Raw genomic sequence first — 21,644 nt, 5'->3', positions numbered from 1 at the left:
GGTGACAAGACACAAACCAGAAATGGGAACGGGAGTGAACAAGGCTGTGTGCGGGGCTGTGCTGGAAGCGGCGGGCTGTGATTCCAGCACATGCATTTGGCATTTGGCAATATACCGCCTCTTCAGCCTATGCTCCGTGCAGATTCCAAGGGGATGATTCATCCTGACAAGGGAGCCCATGGCTCCTTTAATGCCAAGCATTTACTCTGCAAAACGTGAGAGACAAGAGGAAAGATCTATTTCTTTCTGATTTTCGTGAAGAACTCCCTCCTCCTTCGCACCCCCCACCCCATCCTGCATAGTTGAGACAGAGACTTTCCTATGAGAAACTTTGTGTTCATGACATAATTCCATGGTTTTCAACCCAACTTCTTCTGCATTTTCCCCTCTCCCTCTCTTCTCACAATTCACAAGCCGTGTGAGATTACCAGTACAATTAAAGCCACGGGAAGAGGAAAAAAATGGGTATTAGACTTTGATAACCCTGTCAGGGTCATTTGCCAATAGGGAATGGGGGTCAGCCACAAATTCCAATTTTAGTGTCCGTGACAAACAGTAATAATCAAAGGAACACAGGAAAGCAGATACGTGATCTGAAATCATCTATAACCAGAAGTGTTTATCTAGAAATGCTACGCTCTGGCCAGATGTCTATCTCCTCCTTTTTGCATATATTTCTCTTTTGGAGAATGGTCCTTATCTAACATCTAGCTTCTTTTACAGTCCTAGTTTGGAAAGGTCTCACTGGTCACACGTACCTTTGGCTAGAAAGGAAGGCTGCTGATTACATATTTTTCTTAACTGGCGAGCGGCTCTTGGAGAACAATGCACGATATAATTATAGAGTTGCTTTCAAAGATGAAGATAAATGAAGCTGTTGCAGCCATGGGGGTAAATATTGAAAGGTTCATTGCCCACTGAGTGGAGAAAGATATCATTTTGTGATCAAAAGGAAAACCAACAGAAAGATGATAGGGATGAACCTTATGCATACTTGCTCATTGGGTTTTAGAAGAGTTGGATCAAATGCACCTCTGCTTTTGATAAAAATCCTACCTTGAAAGTGGAGATGAGGATATGAAATCAGATTCTGGGAGATATGGGAGCTAGCATGAATATGTGGTTCAGGTCTACTTTTTTTTTTTTTCTAAATGCAGTTTTATTTTTAGAGGCAATCAAAACTCTTCTGAGAAATCCTTCGCATTCAAGAATTCAGGCCAGAACTGCAAGTTGATTCAAGCTCCCTATAGGTAAGAGGGATTTCTCTGCTGATGACACCTCAACACATAATATTTCTGGATCTCTTTTCTGGCCAGAAGTAACACCAGACTGAGACAGCAGCTGAGAAAAAAAGCTCTGAGGTTTGGCTCATAGGAACATATGGGGGCTGTTAACTTTTAGCAAAGGCTTCTTTGGATTTACCACAAGTAGGGTTAGTCCTGAGCTTTGTGGCTCTACAGTACAGATCTACAGCTCCCAGGTTGTTTTATAACCTGGGGTTTCCATTCCGGTCTATGTCTATATATGATAAGGAGTTGAAAACCTGAAGACAGAGATCTGAAAGAACTCTAGGTCATTCTTTCGAATAATTTGTGCTGCAAATATATTGAAATTAATTGTATTTTCTTCCCCTGCCTGTGTGGAATTTCCCCTTACTGTCACTGGCCATTATTAGGAAGTGCACATTCAAGCAATAATTTATAACCAACAGCTAAACAAAAATAGGCTTAGGAAAAAAGAAAACAACACTTTTTCTTGTTCTTGTTCTTCTCCTTCTCCTTCTTCTTCTTCTTCTTCTTCTTCTTCTTCTTCTTCTTCTTCTTCTTCTTCTTCTTCTTCTTCTTCTTCTTCTTCTTCTTCTTCTTCTTCTTCTTTTTCTTTTTCTTTTTCTTTTTCTTTTTCTTTTTCTTTTTCTTTTTCTTTTTCTTTTTCTTTTTCTTTTTCTTTTTCTTTTTCTTTTTCTTTTTCTTTAAAATTTTTCCTAGAGATTTGGTCTTTCCCTCTAACCCATCCACTGTGCTTAATTTAGAACAGTTTTCAACATAGGGTAAGTCCTAAGTTTAGGGCTAACTATTTACTACTATTTACTTACTTTTCCTTACTCTCCCCATCATTAAAAAAACAGTGATAGATGCTGATGGACGAGGTGCAGTGATATACCAAATAAAGATCTAGTGCTGCACACTGAGAAGAATCCTTTAGGTAAAAACAGGAAGGAGACAGATTTCTTTTTAAGGTCTTGTTTACTTCTGGTCAGATGAGTGAAAAGAAATTAGGATATACACACTCAGCTCATCATTGGCTTGAGAATATGTGGTAGCACTGGGCAAAGGCGCTGGGCTGCAGCAAAATAAAAAATCAGAATTGCAAAGTCTTGGGCCTGAGCAGCCTGCTTGGCCGAATCATCTGTGTCTGCCTGTAGGTGGAGAGCAGTGCCATTATATCACTTGGACTTTTATTATATTCTGTATTTCCAGTGATGGGTAAGCTCACCCTTTCCCTACAGGTTAATGATGCTGTAAGCAAGAATAGCAGAGGAGTGGCCAACATAGCAAAAGTCAAAATGCTGGTCCAAGTGAACCGCTCTATATAGTCTGAAACTGTGAGTTAAATCACAGGCCCACCACAGCACTCTGTGAAGGGGATTTACATATAAAAATAATGCATACAGCTCATGGGGAGGAAGAGAGAAACTTTGGTCAGGTGAGGCCAAATGCAGAATCCAGCCACCTCCTCCTGGTGTGTGACCACAGGTAAAATTCAGGCATCTGAGGGAAGACTAGTAGATATTTGGGCAACAAAGGAAAAACAGTAAGTCGAAGTCCTTGCCATAGGACATTTGGGCCATTCTGATGGCTATGATGTTGGATTCATAAAAAAATACCATGGGACTTTCCAAAGTTGCTAAGAACTTAGTAAAACCCAGATGGAAAGATTTTTCTTTTTTTTTTTAACCTCTATTTGTCAGCACTCTGTGGGAGCGTGCAAAGTTATATGACCCTTAGCTTTACCTCACACAGTCCCACCATAACTCATTTTTGTGGGGCTCTGACCTATGATGGCATGCTGGCCTTGAAGCCACAGTGTGAAGAAGTGTGCCCAGGCTTGGAAGTCTATCAAAGTATATCCAGCCCTCCACGGTCTGAGCACAGGTCTGCAGTTCTCACAGATGACAGTGTTTATCACTCTGCCTTTGGCACCTGGAAAAGCAGCACAGCAGGTACCATTACGGTTTGCTTATAAGCTGATGGCTCTACCATGTATTTTAAACAGCAACCATATTTTTATTATATCCAAGGTCCATTAATAGCAACATACTTTATGAAACCATTTCCATCGTAATATAACATTTGTGTTTTCTGTTTCATGGAAAGCAATATATTTATTGCATGCATTTGTGGTTTTTCACAGTGTTTTGGCCAAGGTCTCAGCTGGAAATGATTGGCATTGTTTCATGGACTTCAGCAGAGCTTTGATGACTTACAGAAAATCTGGCCTCTTATATGTTGATTCAACATTAGTCTGTTTAATAAATGCCCACTCACATATTTATTTATCCCCAGAACAAGAAAGACAACAGTCAGCAGATGAGCAAGTTTCTTTATCATCAGTATTTTTCAGGAGAATTCTGTATTTCTGGATACAAATATGTCCCACCATGACTGAATGTAGCTGGATGGGAGCCATTCTGGTCAGAAAAGCAGACACAGATCCCAAGGGATCAACCGAAAGGCCCAGGGCGTAAGCTGAAGCACGGCACCGCACGTGTGCCATTTTGAAAAGTCATGACAGATTCATGCTGAGGTTAATGTGCCATTCATTATAATTAAAGAATTCCTATTTATGCTTCTTACTTTGATGCTGGCTTTTAGTCATTAACGCTGTGGGTGACAGAAGTTTGCTGCAGTCTCAGTGCCTTCAGCTGGTAAATCTCCATTGAAAGAGAAGCTGAAGAGCTGTTTGGATGGGGCCTAGTATGATTCAGTAATGCTGAGGACAATCTGACATTGCTTTTGTAGGATATGTTGAAACAGTCCAGAACAGCAAAGCTCAGGACCGAGCCTGGTTAGGTAAATCCATATTCCAACTTTCTCTATATTTACAGGCTCTGGAAAATACCCAGACAGCTTGAACTATAGGCAAAATAAATAAATAAATAAATAAAATTGTGTGCGCTCAGTTATAAATAATGAATGAAAGAAATTCAGCCACACACTTCTTTTGAATTCTTGCCTTTCCAGCAAAGAATAAATAAATAAATAAATGAATAAATAAATAATATGTCAGCTATACTGTGAAAGATGCCCCTTAGGCTGACACTGTGCCCAGACAGCAAAGGCCTGTTTTTAGAGCTGCTGAGCACCTACCAGCGATACCTGTAGCTTGAGATGCTTGGGTTGATCTTTATCCAAGAAATGAGAGCTGCTTTTTTATCTGGATCCTTGGGACATTCTGTCCATGCTTCATCTGCAACTTACTGATGAAGTGGGAGAAAAAAGGAGTTGCAAGGCTATGTCCTACTGAGTCAGTAAGAAAATCATCACAACAGGGAAAACATCACCTGTAAGCTCATACACAGAGGCTGTCTGAATATAGGATTTGAACGTGCAGACTAGGCCCTAACAAACCTTATATGTTTTTTCTTTGAAGTGTGCTTCCAGACCAATTTCTAACTGCTGCTTTTTTTCAGCTGTTGCCCAGCAAGTCCCTGCCCAGCTACTGTCTGGCTTTATTTGAGGAGTTCGTGTCTGTGTTGAGGGATCTCCTTGGAAATCACCAGGATGCTAAAGATAGTCAATAGCATGTAAATCAAGCCTAAAGCAAATGTGCTTCTTCTTGCTGGTGAGGAAATGATCCAGTGAGGAGACAGATCACCCAGCCCTGTATTTGTCTCTGAATTCAGAGACTACAGAAGCCATTTGTCCACCAGAAGGATGAAGATGGCAGGCTGCAGACCGACAGTGCTTAAAGACGGCAGTTTCACTGTTTGACGTGTTTGGCCAAGGTAAGATTTATATCCTCAGTCAGTGGGAATCTGAATCAAGTGCAGCTGCATCCTTCTTGCTGCTTTTCTTTTCCAGGAAAGCATGAGGGCTGGGAGGAGTGAGAGGGAGCTAATGGACACAGGTTTCCAGTGAAAATAGACGATTAGGACCGTACCAGTAACAAATTCCTCAGAAGCAAGATGTGACCAATGCGACTGAAAAGCTGTTGCTGTGTTGCAGAAGGCCTAGTTTCACTAAGCAGCTGAGGAGCAGAGACAGATATGAAGTCTCAGAGGAATACGCTAAAACACATAAGTAATTCTGGTTACCTTTCAACCTCAGGGCAGCTGCTGCCCTGACCTGACTCTCGTGCTGGGACTGTGACTGAATTGCCTGACACAAAAATGCGTGCAGTAAGTGATATTTATGTGGATGTGAAGGTCCCCTCATGTGCATGCCTGTTCTCACTTTTAAGCAGCCACTTGATCAGATCATTAAGGAAAGACAGAGGTGAAAAACAGAGGCCTTATCAGCTTCAGTTTGGTCCGTGTGCAAGTGGATTTGCTTCCTTTATCCAGGGCCAAACTAAAGCAACACAGAATACAAAGTACAGGGCTTATGTGGATGCTGGTTTTTCCCCAGCATAACATGAAATGGGAACACTGCCATTATAAAGACCAATGGACTGCTTGAAGTCTGAAGCCTTACTACTAAGTAACTCACATTTGTGGTGTGGTGTGGTTATGTACAGATGGTGAGAGAGAACTCAGACTTGCTCTACCGCAGCTTCTCCTTACATAGACACTAGAGAGTAAACCTTTTCTACCTTCTTTTGTTGCTTTGAGACCTTTGGACAAAAAGGAATAAACTAAAATGAACAGCTTTTGGTAATCAACACACAGCTGAGCTGAGGGTTTTCTTACTAGCAGATGTTGTGGAAGTTTTCACAGGTCCAAGGAAGACTGATCAAAGGCATGGAAGGACTCTACTAAATATTTACAAATCATGAAGTGCAGTGGACAGTGCGATATGCTTGGCCTAGTTTTATACTTTTGCCTAAGCAACTGCTCTTGCTACAATTCAAGGCAGGATCCTCGTCTAGACTGACGTTTGGTTTGCTTCATTGTGGCCATCCTTATAATAATGCTGTTCCTGTCTGTCATTAAAAAACATGCACATATGCTCTTTGCTAAGTGCTACTCGGGGGCAAGTGATTCCTTTCTATTCATGCAAGGCGGTGAGCTTGTTCTTGTTCCAGCTCCTAGCACATAAGGAAGGGCAAGCCCTTCCCTACCCATCCCTCGCTCCCACAGCTGCTTCTGTGGGTGGGAGAGGCAAACCACAGCTCCCTCTGGAAAACAGCCCTGGAAACTCCCTGAATTGAAACTTTGCTTCCCTTCCCTGGCAACAAATTACTCATGTACAGCCAAATCCCACACTTACCATTATAAGGATTCGGTATTTCATAAGGGAAAAAAAAAAAAAAAAGGAGATTTCAAACACTGCATCAGGACGACCTCTAGGTGTGATTTTGATAGTTTTGGTAATGTTTATAAAATGGTAATAATACAAGGATAAGAAGAGGAATTTCCTAATTTTCTCTTGTTTTTAATCCTAAACACAGCTCCAAACAATCTACACTGTGATGTCATTGTGGTACCCCAGCAAATGTCTGTGATGTCTCATGGCATGGAGGTTTCAGGCCTCAGGTAAGGGAATTTGTAAGCAAGATCACTCATGCCATCTGGGTGCAGAATCCCATCTTCCCTTAAAAAATCTTTAGTGTGACACCAAAGCAAAGAGAGGCATAGCAAAGGTAGGTGTGCAAATTAATTATTTCTCTAGGGATTTTTCTTTTTAAAGACTTTTTGTCACCAGATTTTAAAAGTTCTTTCAGAGGTGTTCAGGAGAGAAAACTTGAAGCTCCAAGAGCTTCAAGGGGCTCTGAGGTACTTGTTTACAGAATGATTTGGAGCAATGCACAGGCATGTAAAATCAGTGAAATACTGGATGTTGCACCATTATTTCATTCGCTTTTGGGTGCACAGTAATAAGGACTTCAGACACAAATACAGTCATTTCAATGAAAATAGAAAGAGCATGAGAAATCAAAGAGCATTTTAAAGTGTAAATATGTAGCCATGGAATCGTTAAAGGGATACAAATGTGGAAAAAAGAGAGAAGTTTATGAACTCCATGTTTAATGGAAGTGGGCTGGGAAAGATTTTAGCTGTCCTTCTAGAAAACAAAAATTAATTTGCTTTGGCCAAATTAAAATTAATTAAAATTATGCAATGTTGCCCTTGTGTTAATTTTAACGGTGAGGTTGTTGTGATTTAAGGCTACAATTAGTTCTAGTGTTTGAAAGAGAAGCACTGTAATCGAGACAGGACATTTTAATAATCCCGGTTATAAACATTTAATACATCATCTTTAGGGACTCACAAACACATTGTAATTAACTTTTACAACTGAAATAAATCAGATTGCATTAGCATATTGCAAAGGAAAAAATCATTTGCATGATTGAAAACAGCTTCGGAAAATTATGTATAACAGGCTTCATGTAAACATCAATGCAAGCTAGTCTCAAACTTTTGCAAAGATTTTTTTTTTTTTTAAGGTTATTTTTAGAACAGTTACAAAAGCACTCCCATTTCTTTTCCTCCTGTTAAACCTCTCCCTGTACCAGGAATGTCACTCATTCTACCTTGTACTTTTTCATACCAGTAATAAATGTGTACATGACCAAGGTCAACGAATAGCATAAAACACAAGATTAAGGTCCTGATCCTGCAAGTACTTAAGACATGTGAGTAACTTTGCTCATGTAAAAGCTCCATTGACTGCACCACGTCTGCTTATATGAATAAAGTTATGCCTAAGTGTCTTCAGGATTATGGTCCTAATCATTTGTCTCCACTCTCAACCAAAAAAGTCACAAACAAAATATACTGAAAAGCCATAAACAGGATTTGAACTGCAAAATCACCAAAAGAAATGGAGAAAATATGAAAACAACCAAAGGCCAAGTAGGAAACTGGTTTCAGTTTATTTCATTTATTGCAGTCAAAAAGGAAACGGCTGACCTTTTGACCAGACATCCAGATCCACCTGCTTCCAGGGAGCTTTGATTCAGATTTGGGCTGTCATCATGTGAAAGTTTGTGCTTATAGTCATTATTCTAACCCTGAGAGTTAATGTGGACAAAACCTGCATTCTTATTAGCTTAGAAATTCCAATAACACCATTAAAAATTTGGGGAAGTTCTGTATGGGATTTCCTAGACTGAGATTTCTGTTGATAATATGGAATCAAAGTACCTCATTAAAAAGAAAAAAAAAAAAAGAGAAATGGAAAAATATCATATTTTACATACATCTATAAAGTTGGACTCCCATTGGATGAATTTTAATTTTTTTTAAGAGTAGTCTGATATTTGATCTAAGCCTTTGGTGAGTAGTTAAGATACACAAATGCTAGTCAACTCTGAGCTATCCAGCTCAAGGGATATTGGTGTAAAAATGGGTGTTGGTCATTCTAACACATACCCACAAAGGAAGACTAGAGGGAGAGAAAAGAAGAGATGGGGAATGGACAAATTCAGTGGAAAAAGAAGATTCCAATTAGACTGAAAAAGAAGAGGCCATAGATGAGGGAAGTTTCAGATGAGACAGAAGGGTAAAAAGGATCCTGTGAGAAAAGTTTCTGATTAAGCACTAAAAAAATAAAGAGCTATAAGGAAAGATTAAAAAAATTGGACAAGGGAAGAGAGGGGTCTCAGGTTCTGAAGTATATAGAAAGGTTTGCACAGACAACTTCTGTGGGATTGTCTGCTGATAATCTCTGCACCATTTGGAGTTCTGTACAGGATAAAAATTAGGTTTTTCTTTCATCAAGCAAGGTCTAAATTTCATTCTCATTGGCTGAAGTGCTTGATCATCTCTTAACACTTTGCTCACTCTGCTTTTCTTTTTTTTGTTGTTGTTGTTTTGTTTTTTTCCACATGGAGCTATGCATTTGTGGAGCTACTTGGAGAATGAAGACAGGAAAAGAGATGAACCAAACTTTTTTTTTTCTTTTTTTTTTTTCTTTTTGCCCCAAAGACCAGGGGGAGAGAGCTTTTTCTCCTGAGGACACAGTGTATTGATTCAAAGGAGCAGTAAGTTAATTAACACGAGTAGTGAAGCCTCCTGCATAATTAACAAGACATTTACCTAAAATCAATAATCTAATTGCCACACCTACCGTACATGGGGGACAGTGTTTATCCTGTTGAGAAAGACTCATTTATATCTGTGTGTTAACATGGTGATTCGTGGTTTGTTTAAGAGCCTAACCTGATCTGTAAAGTGATAATTTATTGAACGATCAATTAAACTTTTTAACCTTGCAAATATAAACAGGTAATGAATAGCCAAAAACCTATTTCCATATGAAAGTTCACACATTGCAGGGATTTTCATGTAGTTCAGATTATTTTTCATCAGTCCACTCTGGGACTTAGCAGAGAAGAATGAGGAATTATTTCTCTTTGAGAGGCATTCAGCAGCCTTCCTGGATTTTGGTCCTGCATTTATATTCCTTAATTTCAGACTAGCATTGAAGTGCTCTGCCAGCCCCCTTCTCCCTGACAGCTGAAAAGCAGGGCCTGGTGATTATTTTTTCCATTTTTTGTTTTCTGGGGATAACAAATTGTGTCAGAAAGGAAACGTGACCTCCAAACCACCTGAAGACCTGAAGCTGGGCAGAAATATGATGACCCAAAACAACCACAGTATTGCTCTAATTTCGCTGAAAGAAGAGCCCATCAGACCAGAACACTGTAGCTGCACCATCGTCATTTTTTTTTTGTCTCACCACCCTGTGATAAGGAGAAGGAAGAGAGGAAAGTGAGAGTAAGAGGATGAGGTTTATGCTATCAGAACATTGCTTTGCTTTGAGAATGACAGCTGGCATCCCTATCACAAAGGTTGGGTCCACTGAAAGCTGCTAAAATCTGGAGCCTGAAATTGTTTAGACTCCTTTAAAAAGTCCTGTCTTTCATCTTACAAGTGTAAAATTGGACTTGAAGATATCCCAAGAACTAATTTTCTCCTGAGTTTTCAAGTATATGTCCCAGCTTGTGCTAAAATGGCATGGGGCCCAGCACGGAGGTGTCAGATTGTTTTAAATGATATCTTTCATTTTGGCATGTTGATGTTTTCTAGTCTCACCCAGAATTTTGATGGTGTGGAGAAACAGAAGACGAAATAAAAAATGAATGCAATGGTTTTCAAATCTTGTCTCCAGAAAGCTGGGACTCACAGCAATCCCGTTTTTTCCAGAGAGGGGTTCTGGATTTGTTTTTAGGCAATGGGATTTTGACACTGTCTTGCAAGAGCCGAAAGAACTCTTTTGTCTACACTAGGAAGTCACTGGGATAATTCAAGCCACTAGTAAAATAAGCGATTGAAAATCCATAGCACCTAATAACATTTGCTAAAGAGTGTCTGAGAGTATATAAATTGAACAATAAATATATCTTTGAGTTCTTGGAGCCTTCTGGCTTTAATAGGCACTGTGGTGGAAGGGAGATTTTAAGCTGTCAGTCACCCTGAGCTTTCTGATCCTTAGGTGCACCTTAAAGCCATAGACCATGGCTTAGGAGAAGTCTTAGAGGAACCAACTTTCAAAATCCAAGGTCATGTGTGAAAGAAAGAATGAATAGATCTAACTAAACTAAAATGCCTTAACTTCTCTGCTGGTAGCCAGGATTTGGTTATGAAATTTTTTATTTAATGCATTTCAATAAAATTAGGACTATCAGAGTCAATGAAATTTGTCACAGGAGTGAGGAGAGCAACTTACCTACACATGCAGCAGACAGAAACAAAACTACTGTATCCACTGTACTCAGCATCCCATTGTATCTGTTCACATTTTATTAAATGTTCAGACTTTCTCAAGAATCATTAAAAAATGACTATAGCCCCTATAATTCCTATGGCAGTGTTTGGAGTATTATGCAAGCTGATGTCCTGCTATCTTCGGTGAAAAAGTCCTATGCACTTCTTTACCTCCCTATCACAATTTTATAGATCTTTGTCTGTAAAATAAAAGTGCAGGGAGAGAAATTTGCTTCCCCTTCTGGTCCCGTCATCATTGGTATGTGCTAGTTAAGTAAATGAGGAAAAACTTGACCCACCCCAAGTTCTTCCCAGCTGCCTGCAGACTGTCCCAGGCACTGCTGTGCCATGCAAACTGATCCTGCCTCAGATTTCATCCTTCATATATGGATGGCACTTAAAGCTGGGACTATAAAACAAGCTTTTACACATCTGCTCCAATATCTAGCTTTTAACCCTTCACCCAATCCTCTCCATCATCTTCCAACCCTCATTCAATTTTGCTGGCAGTTTTGACTTTTCAGTCCGGCAATGCCCAACCACTAACATCTTACCTGGACTTTAATAACTTGTTTGTTAATAAAAATAATTTTGGGATTAGGTGAGAAAAAACAATGAGGGTTGGATGATTTAGATACACATATTTCTGTATTATTAGGCTTGATATTTAAACTTCAATAACAATGAAATGTGAAATATAATGTTCTTAAAACTGATTTTTTTTTTTCCAGTTAGACGGTGTCTGTCTTAAAAAGTCCCCACATTTTTTGGAGAAATTCTTTAGTGCTTTTTACACATTTCACTCCTTCTTCTACCTCTCTTTCAAATCCATGAAACTTCAGTTGTATGAGTTTAGGAATTTAAACATTTGGAATATCTTTTTATTTATTTATTTATTTTTAAAGGACATTAACTTTTTTTTTCTTTTTCACTGATTTTTCTAGTGTGGCTACTTTAACTCACTGCTGTCAGTGGGTTTGTTTTTTGCCTGTTTTTAATGCTGTACACTAAACAGAAAGTTCCTATGATCTGTGGCCCATCTGTTCACTCAGTTGGCTTGCAGCTGAGCGAGTGTCTTTGGTAAAAAGTGACACCTTGGAATATCAGTAGAAATAAATGATACAGGTAGCAATGATACAGCAATAGAAGAATAGTCATGGTGAATGGCCAAAGCATAAGACCACAGTTCAGGGTATTTTTTCTGATAGTTGAGCCTCAGAGGCTGTGTGATTCCAGACTTTTTTTCAGCCACGTTTTCTGCAGTATTCAAGGATTTTTAATCCTTCAGTTTGATGGAGTCCCAAAAAAGTATTTGGTGGAAACAAGTAACTGAACAAACAAACATCTGAATGCATTATAAAGCTTGTTATTCTTTTCCTTAATCTTGAATTATCTCCATTTCCTCATACATATTTTTGGAGATAGCAGTACTATTCATGTTTTGGGGTTATATTGGGTGCCATCAAGAAGAAGTAGGGAATTTTTAGTAGTATAGTGATTAACCATCTTGTCCAGCCTTGATTTCTGTGAATTGCATCAGGGCTGAGATCCACCCTTGTTTTCGGTGTGAGGTTTGCCCAAGTTTGGTAAATTCACATCATAAAGTATGTGGCACTGAAAAGCCCTGAAAAGGTCTTGATATTGCCATGATTTCAATGTTCCTGCATGAACCCTGCAAGAGAACCCTGCAAGGAAAATCTCTGGATTTTCTTATCTGGGGGGCTCAGAGGGGCTCCTGCATAAGTGTCATGTAATTATGTGTAATTATATCCCCCCTTGTATTATCAGTGATATATGCTCTTAATGATCTACACATTAGTGTTTCCTCTTAGCCCCCTCATATGTTTATGACATGTTTTATCTTTAACCCCTTATGGATTCCTTTCCCCCTCCCACCCTGCTGCCTTTGGCCTGCTGACCCCATGACAAGAGTGGTACTGGGTTAGTTGGACTTTGTACATACACCAAAAAATAAAAAATAAATAAAATAAAAATTCCCAGCTAATGTTTTCAAATTAGCACAGCTCCAACTCTGGAGATTCTCATTAGTTGTTGGCTGAGATTTATCAGTTCTCATTTGCCTAATATGGAGCCTAACTTTAGGCGCCTGGCCCCTTCGGTGGGGGGTAAGAGAGAATAGGAAGGGGTCTTTTGTCATTGCCATGTGGGCTCACTAATTTGCTCTGCCTAATAAAATTACAAATGAACACAGCTTTGCTCATGTTGCCTTTATAGGTTATAATAACCTTGGTACCCCATAACCTCCCGCTAGCTGAATTAATCAGATCATATTAATATTTCTTCTTACTTTCTTTTAACTGGTTCTTCTCTTAATTAAAGGGGCCAAAGATGTAAACAGGGTAGGTGACTAGAAACATGGCGTCAGGTTATAAACAAGGCTCATTAAAAAGATGGATGTGCCAGCAGACTGCGAAAATTGCTTACTCCGCAAGTGTACATTTTGTAATTTCCTGACGACTAAAAGGACTAATACCAGATCCTGCTTTGCTTCCCTAGCCCCCACCCTTTTCTTTTTAAAGCATGTATAAAAGATGATAATTTTTGTAAGCTGGGGGAACACAGAGGAGTTCATTCATCAGCTGGGATAAAGACCATTTGTATTATAAGCCTTTTTGCCCCTTCGAAAGATCAGGATGCAAAATGGGATGTTATTACAACAACAATAAGTGAAAGAAATCAATCAGAAAACTGAAGATTTTGGAAGGGATGGGGAAAAATAGCAACAAAACAGGTTTATTATTAAGTCTATTTTTTATTATAATTGATATTAAAACTTTATTCAGTAGTAGTGAATTTCCAGAGCTGAAATCAGAAGTGTTTCTGTGCACAGCTTGGAGTCAGCAGGATCTGCGCTAATAGAGACAAGTGGTGTGTGCTGTCCATGCTTTCGGCACCCTCCCTAAATACACACATGCTTCTGCTGTCATCCAGACAGAAACTTATCTATCGTACCTGTTAGGTTTGGTGGGAGAGTCTACCAACTGATTTTTGTAAAGTTATGTGTGAACTTCATATGAAAAGACTAGCTAGTTATCTTACATAAATAATTTATGTTTTCACTCATTAGTAACTTCAGTCCCTTTAATATTGAAACTTGGCCTTGTAATATGTGATATTAAATTCAGCTGCAGTACAATAACCACTGAATAAAACAGTGCACAGTTTTCTTTCTTCCAGTGATTATTAGTAGGAAAGCCCAAACCCCTGATTTTTCTATCTCCCTTTATCCCTTCTCGAGAAGAAGGAAAGTCATTCTGACAGGATGATGCACAGCATGACCAGGAAAGACCTCTCTCCTTCATGAATAAATTAGAGATGAAAGTTTCACTGATCCCCTTGCATTTTTATGGAGGGACCTCATCCTAATTTACCTAAATGCTTTGAACAAAACGAAAGAAAAATGTAAGCGGCGAAGGTGAAAAGGTTAAAATCTGTGTTTAAATGGAACGGCATTTTAACAAGAGGCTATGTGGGCTACCTGCATGTGGTTGGGGTATCTTATCTTATTTTTAAATTTAAGCATTTAAGTGACTAAATCACAACACTGTGATTATTATTATTATTTTTAACCCAGTAGTAATCAGTTTTTGCATTATAAAGCCTTTGTAAGTAAGTGTGTTCAATCTGCACCTATGAGTGCCTAATCTGAATTTGACTGATATCAGTGAATTTTTATAGTGTTAAGTATAATATAAAAATAATAATAGATAATAAAACCTGAAAGTTTTGTAATTCATTAAGTTTATTTGAAATATAGAACAATGGATTTTAGCCTTTAGGGTGTTTTCTGGGTTCTTTAAAATTCCTGTAGATTTTGGAGAGAGGAATTACCTTTTCTGCAGGTAATTTTGAACAGTACAAAATAGCATACATGATTTTAGTGAAAGGGGAGAATTTTACAAGTTACTTAAGCCATATCTTTAGCAAAACATTCATTCCCTGAAGTTGTTCAGGTGTATTTCTAGGGGAGTGCTTTAAAATCCTGTGAAAGTTAACAGTTTAATCCCTATTATATTCTCCAGCAATTTCCTTATAAGCTAATATATTTTTAAGAATATCACTTAGGAACAATTAAAAAAAAAAAAAAAAAGGAGAGAGAGACTCTCATTTTCACATCAGTTATTATAGTCTCACTCAGAAGTTTAATAGCTTTGGAAGATGTTCTTCCAAGCCCAGGTGTACTTTTCTCAGTTTAGTGTCTTCTTTGCCAGCAGAGTTTTAAAGCTGGGTCCAAATTCCACAGGGAACAGCAAGTTGGGCATTTGTCTGGGAATGACAGGTTTTGTTTGCTCTGTTGTTGTTCAAAGTCTCCTGGATGCTTATAAAAAAAATATAAAATAGCCACTTTGTATTTTGTAAGGACTCCAAACCTCTTTTGTCTGTTGTGAGTGTGAGAAAACCACTTGCATGCACATAGATGTAGGGCACTAGTCAAAAACATGATCTCCAAAATTCTCCAGGATTTAAGAAAGAGGAATGACATTGACTCACTTGTTGAGAACATCAAATCTGTCTATTGAAATGGCTCTAATTACAAGTTCAACTTGGTGTTTTCTCACCTTAAGAACAAAAAGTACTTAATAGTGCAGGCAAAAGTTCTAAATAATGCAGGAAAAATTACATTTAGCAGTGACCGCAATGATAGCTCCTGGCATGGTGGAAAAGGTCACGGTCACACCCAGGTAGATGTGGGGAGTTTGGAGTGTTCATGGCCGTTGAAGAGTAGAAGATGGAAAAAGTCTCTTCCAGGGATGATCACGAGGGCTGCAGCTTGGGCAAGGCTTTGCTTCCATGTTTTTCTGCAAGGCCACTTTCCTCCCTATCAATGCTTTTGGCGATGGCCTTATGTCATGGTCCCCCTCACTCCCAGGATCCTGGCTCAAATGCCTCTGACTCCACAGGGGCTGGATTCTGCTACAGACAAAATGGGAAGGGCAGAGAACTGAAGGTATCTTGCGAACAAGCGTGTGGCCTCTGGCTAAAGTGAACCTCAGATTTGCTGCAAAGTAATGCTTCGGTTTTGGACTGAGCATGAATTAGGTGACTGGGTCTTCATCTTGTCCAACTGAAGCTACCTTTAGTTATCTAACCTAGGAAGCCATCTGGCTCGTGTGCCCAGCATAGGTTTTAATTGAGAAAGATCTTCTCTTTCTTCACTGGCATGACTAAATGAGTTATCCAGTTGTCCTGGTTGTCCCAACTCATAGCATTTAGACAGCTACAGCTGGGTCACAGGAGTTCTGATCTATGAGCCAGATGCTGTAATTTATCCTGCCATAAAATCCAGCCCAGGATAAAGCCTGATGTTTTCAAGGTCCGTGTGTGTAGCTAAATCATAATTTCAAAAACACCTTAATGTGCTGAGTAGGCTCAGCTGCAGATTTCTAAGCTACTCTGTGTTTTTAGAAAAGGGATGCTGCTTTTCAGATCATCTAAAAACACTGTTAAGTTCCCTCAAAATCTATGGAAGATTTATGCCCAATCTAAACTTCACAGTTTGAACCAAACTGATGGGCATTATAACAAAAGCAAAACAAATCATGATGTGTCTCTAAACATTTTGGAAAGAAAAGATAAGATTTGATGCAAAGTCACAGTTACATCTGCATATGTGACAATGCACTGTGAATTGGGATGCAATCTCCCTCTCCTTTTTCCCTTCTGACACCAAATGTGACACCAAATGCATCCAAGACCACTGAAACTCCATTAACCCTTTGTGTGCCTTAGTTTCCCCTACATGCAGAATCATGAAAAGACTTATTATTTGTCTTGTATTACATTTGGGCATCTCTTTGTGGGAAAAAAAAAAACAACAACAACAACAGAAAAAACCAACACTTATTTATATGTCATGAGGGACGCTTGCCTATTCTTTGCTTCCTCAGCTTTCCTCAGAGAAACTCAACTGTTTTGATGCTGACTGCTTCAAACAAAATATTGCAAAAATAATGGGGAGGGGAGAGAGTGGGAAAAGCTTTTTTGAAAAAAAAAAAAAAAAAAAAAAGGATTGAACAATCCCAAATGCTTCAGCCCTTCAAGTGTCTTTTCTCACTGGGGTCACTATTGATACAATGAGGCAGAAAACACATTCTGGTAAATATGGCATGACAGACGTTATCTATACAAGCATCAAATAGACATCTATAATTGACGTGCATTTTCCCAGTTTTTGGCAAAATCTTGCTGGGCATAGAGGTGAAGGTTATGAATGACTGTGTTCACATTTCTGTGAAAGATGAATGCCCCCTTCCCAAGGACAGTGGCTTGCCCACGTGCATGTGCACGTGTGTATGTTTTTGAAGGCTGACAAGGCACCTCCACCATTTCCTCATTTTGAGGCCTACCCCCAGACCACCACACAGGCTCCCCTCTCTGAAATGTTATTATTCTGTCATGAGCCCTTCTTCGGTCAGGATGTTACTTCATTTCCACCTTTTGTCTCAGGTTGAATGTGAATGATGCTCTTTCAGCAATATACGGTCGCTCGAGCTCCCTGCTGCAGCCTTACATAAATATACAACACCCGTCTCGGCCTATAACTCACTTCAGGCCTGGAAAAATAGTGACTTCCTTTATTGGCCAGATTCTTTCGCAATTCCCAACAGCTGTATGTTTTCACCTCCGAGGATCCTTATCTTCAAGTTTCCATTTGTCTCAGCACTATTCCAGTGGATTGCCAATAAAAATGATTCCCATTTTTATAACCCCTGAGAATGCAGGGAGCAGGCTTTCCAGAAAAAACTATTTTTTAGCACACACACACACAAAAAAAAAAAGAAAAAAAAAGGCTCCCCACAACTTACCAGAAGGCAAGATTTAGCCTTCACAGAAATATTTGAAAGTGTGAAACTTCCCGAGCAATCATCGCGACTCTGCAGAGATGGGAATGGAGACTTCCAGCAATCTCTAACGCCGTTCAATCAAGGACTCTTAATTTTCCATTTGAGCAAGAGGAACGGCTGCAAATGGAACATTTATTAACACATGCACCTCACATGCACAAAGAGAGCTATATTTACAAAGAATTAAACTTGAGAGCATGAAATAGCCTTGTAACCATATGACAAAGATACACTTAAAGAGATGTAAACACTAGGTGCAGGGAAATTTGCCAGGTTAGAGTCAGCTGTATCACTCTGTTTTATTACTATACAACTGTTTACTGAGAAAAGACAGATGATTGCTGATATACTCTGTGTGTTATCATAAGGGCTTGCTTGGGAGCTTTTTGTGACTGACAATTGCTACAGCCCTATGCAAAAACCTGGCCTGGGGAGTTGTTTTTCTTTTAATTCTTCTCTGTCCATCATTCCAAAGCATTAACAATTCTTTTAGAAAAGTAAACTGGCAAAGCATCCTGAGTGGTTTGTATCACTCCCGTGAGACAGTCACTAAAGAAGTTTAAATCATTCTTTCTTTTTGTTACAGGGTTATTGGTTTTGTTTTTTTCCAAGGATAAATTTTTTAAAGCCTCTCCCCTGTCTGGGCAATGTAAGTCCCAGGCTGAAGCAACCCTTCCCTGCTCAATTCTTGGAGAAAACACTGTGAAATATCTTTATAGTGGTTTCCAGCTCCAATTCTGCTGCTAGCAGGTCCTAGCAGTGGCTCCTGAGGGAAGGTGTTGTTCCTGTGTCTCCCTGGAGAGGTGAAAAGCAGACATCAGGTTGCTCTAAAATGGGTTTGAAGGGACCCAAAAGAGGAGTCAGAGCACCATGTGTGCCTCTCTCATCTGCTTCATGTCCAAGATAGCCCATGGGTTGCAAAGACTAAGAAATGGAGTGCCAGGTGTCTGAAAGAGCAGTTTTAAAGTGTGTTGTGCTTTATTTATCCTTAGTGGGGTCACAGTACCAGGGCTGCATTTTGAGACAGCCTTCAGCAGTGCTCTTTGCTCTTTCCAGGAGCAGGTCGCTGCACTGGGGCAAGAGGTGAGGAGGGAAGGGCATCTCAGGCAGGTGGAACCATCCCTCCATCTCCACCACTGCGGATATCTGCACAGCAGGGAATTCAAGCCCCAGTTCATCCCACCTCACTGCAGATAAACAAAGCACTTAAGTTATGAACTAAATCACTCCAGACTTCCTCTGTGGTCAACGGAAAGAATGAGAGGGATAGTCAGAAATCATCCCTCAGGGTTTCATTCAGCTGGGATGAACCAAGGTCCTGCTGCCTGCTACCACTGAATCAGAAACCTGCCGTCACCTCCCCATCTTTACCATCTCTTTTCACTGGCTTGTGGAAAAAAAATTTGGCCTGTACTTAGGTTCAAGTATCTCACCCAGGGAAAGGAGGGGAAGGGTTCTTTCCTTATGGGTTCCTGATCTAAATGAATTATTGTGAAGCATTTTTTTTAAGGCCTCAGAAAGGGGATTTGAAGCTATTGTATTTATCTGACCGTTATGAGCACTGTAAAACATGCTGTTTCACATTGTAACATAAGCTCTTTTTTAAAGTATGCCCAGAGTATTTGTAATTGTTATCAGGCCCAGATGTATCCGAGTGTCAGCATGAAGCACTGAGAGTTGGCTCAGATGTACAGAATGTAATTAGCTCAAAGCCCTGTGCGCTTGGTTTGTAGTGGAAGCACAGACTGATAATAAAACCAAAAAAAATGAAAGTGGCAAAGGTTAAAATCTATTGTTCACAGTGCTAAAGCTGTTCTGGGGGAAGCCGGTGCCAGCTGCTGCAGTGCTGGAGTGCTCAGACTCCAAACGAGATCAGAAGTGAGCCAGTGACAAAGGTTAGTTCAAAATAGGTGATGATAGACTAACATTAAATTGACGTTATTCTCACAATAGTGGCCCAGACATTTGGTCTATCTAGTCTGGTATCCTGCCTCTGACTTGCGCCAATCCCTCATGTGTCTGGAGAAAGAATAGCATATGACCCACACACCCACTTCCCACTGAGCTTCCAGCGACTTGTGAAATCCCAGATGTGGTGGGAGCGCCGTGATGGTACAACTGGTTCCTGTAGTTGCATGGGAACCATTTCTTCACTCATGTACTCATATATATACTTGCCAGTTTGCTTTTTTTTTTCTTTTTTTTTTTTTTTTTTCCCATATCCCGGAAAAATCAGATTTTTTGATAGACACTTACTGAGAGCACACGAACATCCCTCATCTCCACCTACTGCTGCCCTCTACTGAGTGGGAGCAGAAACACTTGTCTGGGTTTCTGGAGCCCCGTGCTGCCTAAATTAAAAGAGTCACCTCTTGCTTAAGTGACTTTGCAGCAGGTGAGTTTGATCTCTATCCCTACAGCCACTATGACATTTCCAAAGGCTGTTGTGCAAAATATGGTGACAAGCATGACTTTCTGAGGTGGCTAACAGCTTGTTAAAATACAGATACTTTCTGGGCTGATTGTTGTTAAGGAGACAAATCTTAACGCTTGCAAAAAAGCTCAGACAGTTACTGTGTTCTCCACCAATATAATACTTAGAAATGTGGGTGTACTTAAATGTAGATGAGTGCACTCACATCACATTCACAAATGCAATAAACAATATCTAATAACATTAATAAGGCACAGGCACATACCAATGCACAACAGGAAATTCAAATCTGAGGGTGACACGCTGATCTCAGCCCCCTCTGTTTAGGAAAAATAAGTCAGAACAGCTTGAGTGAAGGACAGAGTGTCACAGCCTTAACTTGTACATTTCCTGGCTTTTGTTGGTTTGTTTCACAGCCTTCACATTCCTTAAACATAGGTTTGTTTGATTTTAATTTCCTTTTCTTGGTTAAAAGAATGAAGAAACATGTTTGAGGGGAGCTCTGAGCATGATTTCTTTTCATAGCCACAGCTGAAATTTCCTATGTTTGTTTTTTCTTTCACAATGTTTAGTGGTAAAGACAAACTTCTGGTGAGGTGATGCAGCTAGTGATAGAGAATGTGTTTTGAGGCAAGAAGGATTGTCCCAGGGCTATGCTGGTCGTCTAGCACATGGTGAACTTCACTTCTAACTCTTCGTCCTCCATGGACCTTACCAAGGGGTCTTAGTCAATACATCGTGTGTCAGACATCACACTGGGATTGTGGTTTGCAGTGTCTAATTTTGAAGTATTTATTCTGCAGGTGGTTAAAAACAAACAAACAAACAAACAAAAAAAAAACAATCTTGGTAAAATCCATCTGCTTGGGACACATGAAAAAGGATTAGCTTGACTTGGTCAGCCTGAAAACAAGTCCAGTTACCTGCATTTCTTTTGCAGCTTTCACAGTGGTGTGCACAAGAGCTACTGTCTTAAATCCTATCCTCTTCAGAGCCTGACAACCTTATTCCCTGCTTCTTAGTGCAGGTCTACCATCCACATCCCTTTCCCAGTTTCATATCATATGATAATGTCATACGAGCAGAAAGTTCTGTTAAGTGAGATCCTTCTTTTCATTTTCAAATTGTTGTTATCACTCCACTGTATCCCTCCAACTCACTCATATTCTCTACAAGGATTCTTATAGAGGTATAAGAGGCTTGGCCATTGCCCTCTTCTTATTTTTCCCACAGAAAACTACTTCTTGCAACTGTATTTCAAGAATTCACCTTACCTCCATGATAGCTATTTTTGTTGTGACTCTTCTAATCCAATTACAGAGGAATCATTCATGTCCTTTCCATTTCTCTGGATTATTAAAAGAGACCTGGAAAGCTATGAAAGGATTTCAGGGGCATCAAGAAATGGGCATTATATAAAGGAGGGAGAGAAGTGAAGGGAGATTTCCAGTGGCATTCACTCCTTTCATTG

At 39.6% G+C, this 21,644-nt stretch overlaps 1 long non-coding RNA gene across 1 annotated transcript in view; it reads left to right on the top strand.

Moving 5' to 3' along the window:
* Positions 1 to 9,502, top strand: part of LOC308201021 — a 71,090-nt gene extending 61,588 nt beyond the window's left edge. The window contains exons 3-6 of the long non-coding RNA XR_013956001.1: positions 1,170 to 1,250; positions 4,691 to 5,005; positions 6,610 to 6,694; positions 8,998 to 9,502. This is a non-coding gene — a long non-coding RNA (uncharacterized lncRNA). The remainder of the gene's footprint in view (positions 1 to 1,169; positions 1,251 to 4,690; positions 5,006 to 6,609; positions 6,695 to 8,997) is intronic.
* Positions 9,503 to 21,644: the final 12,142 nt, after the last annotated feature.

Source organism: Anser brachyrhynchus (assembly GCF_964034855.1).
Source record: "Anser brachyrhynchus genome assembly, chromosome: 11".
NCBI lineage: Eukaryota > Metazoa > Chordata > Aves > Anseriformes > Anatidae > Anser > Anser brachyrhynchus.
The sequence above is the reverse complement of the archived record's forward strand: the minus strand, read 5'-3'. Positions and strand labels throughout refer to the sequence as shown.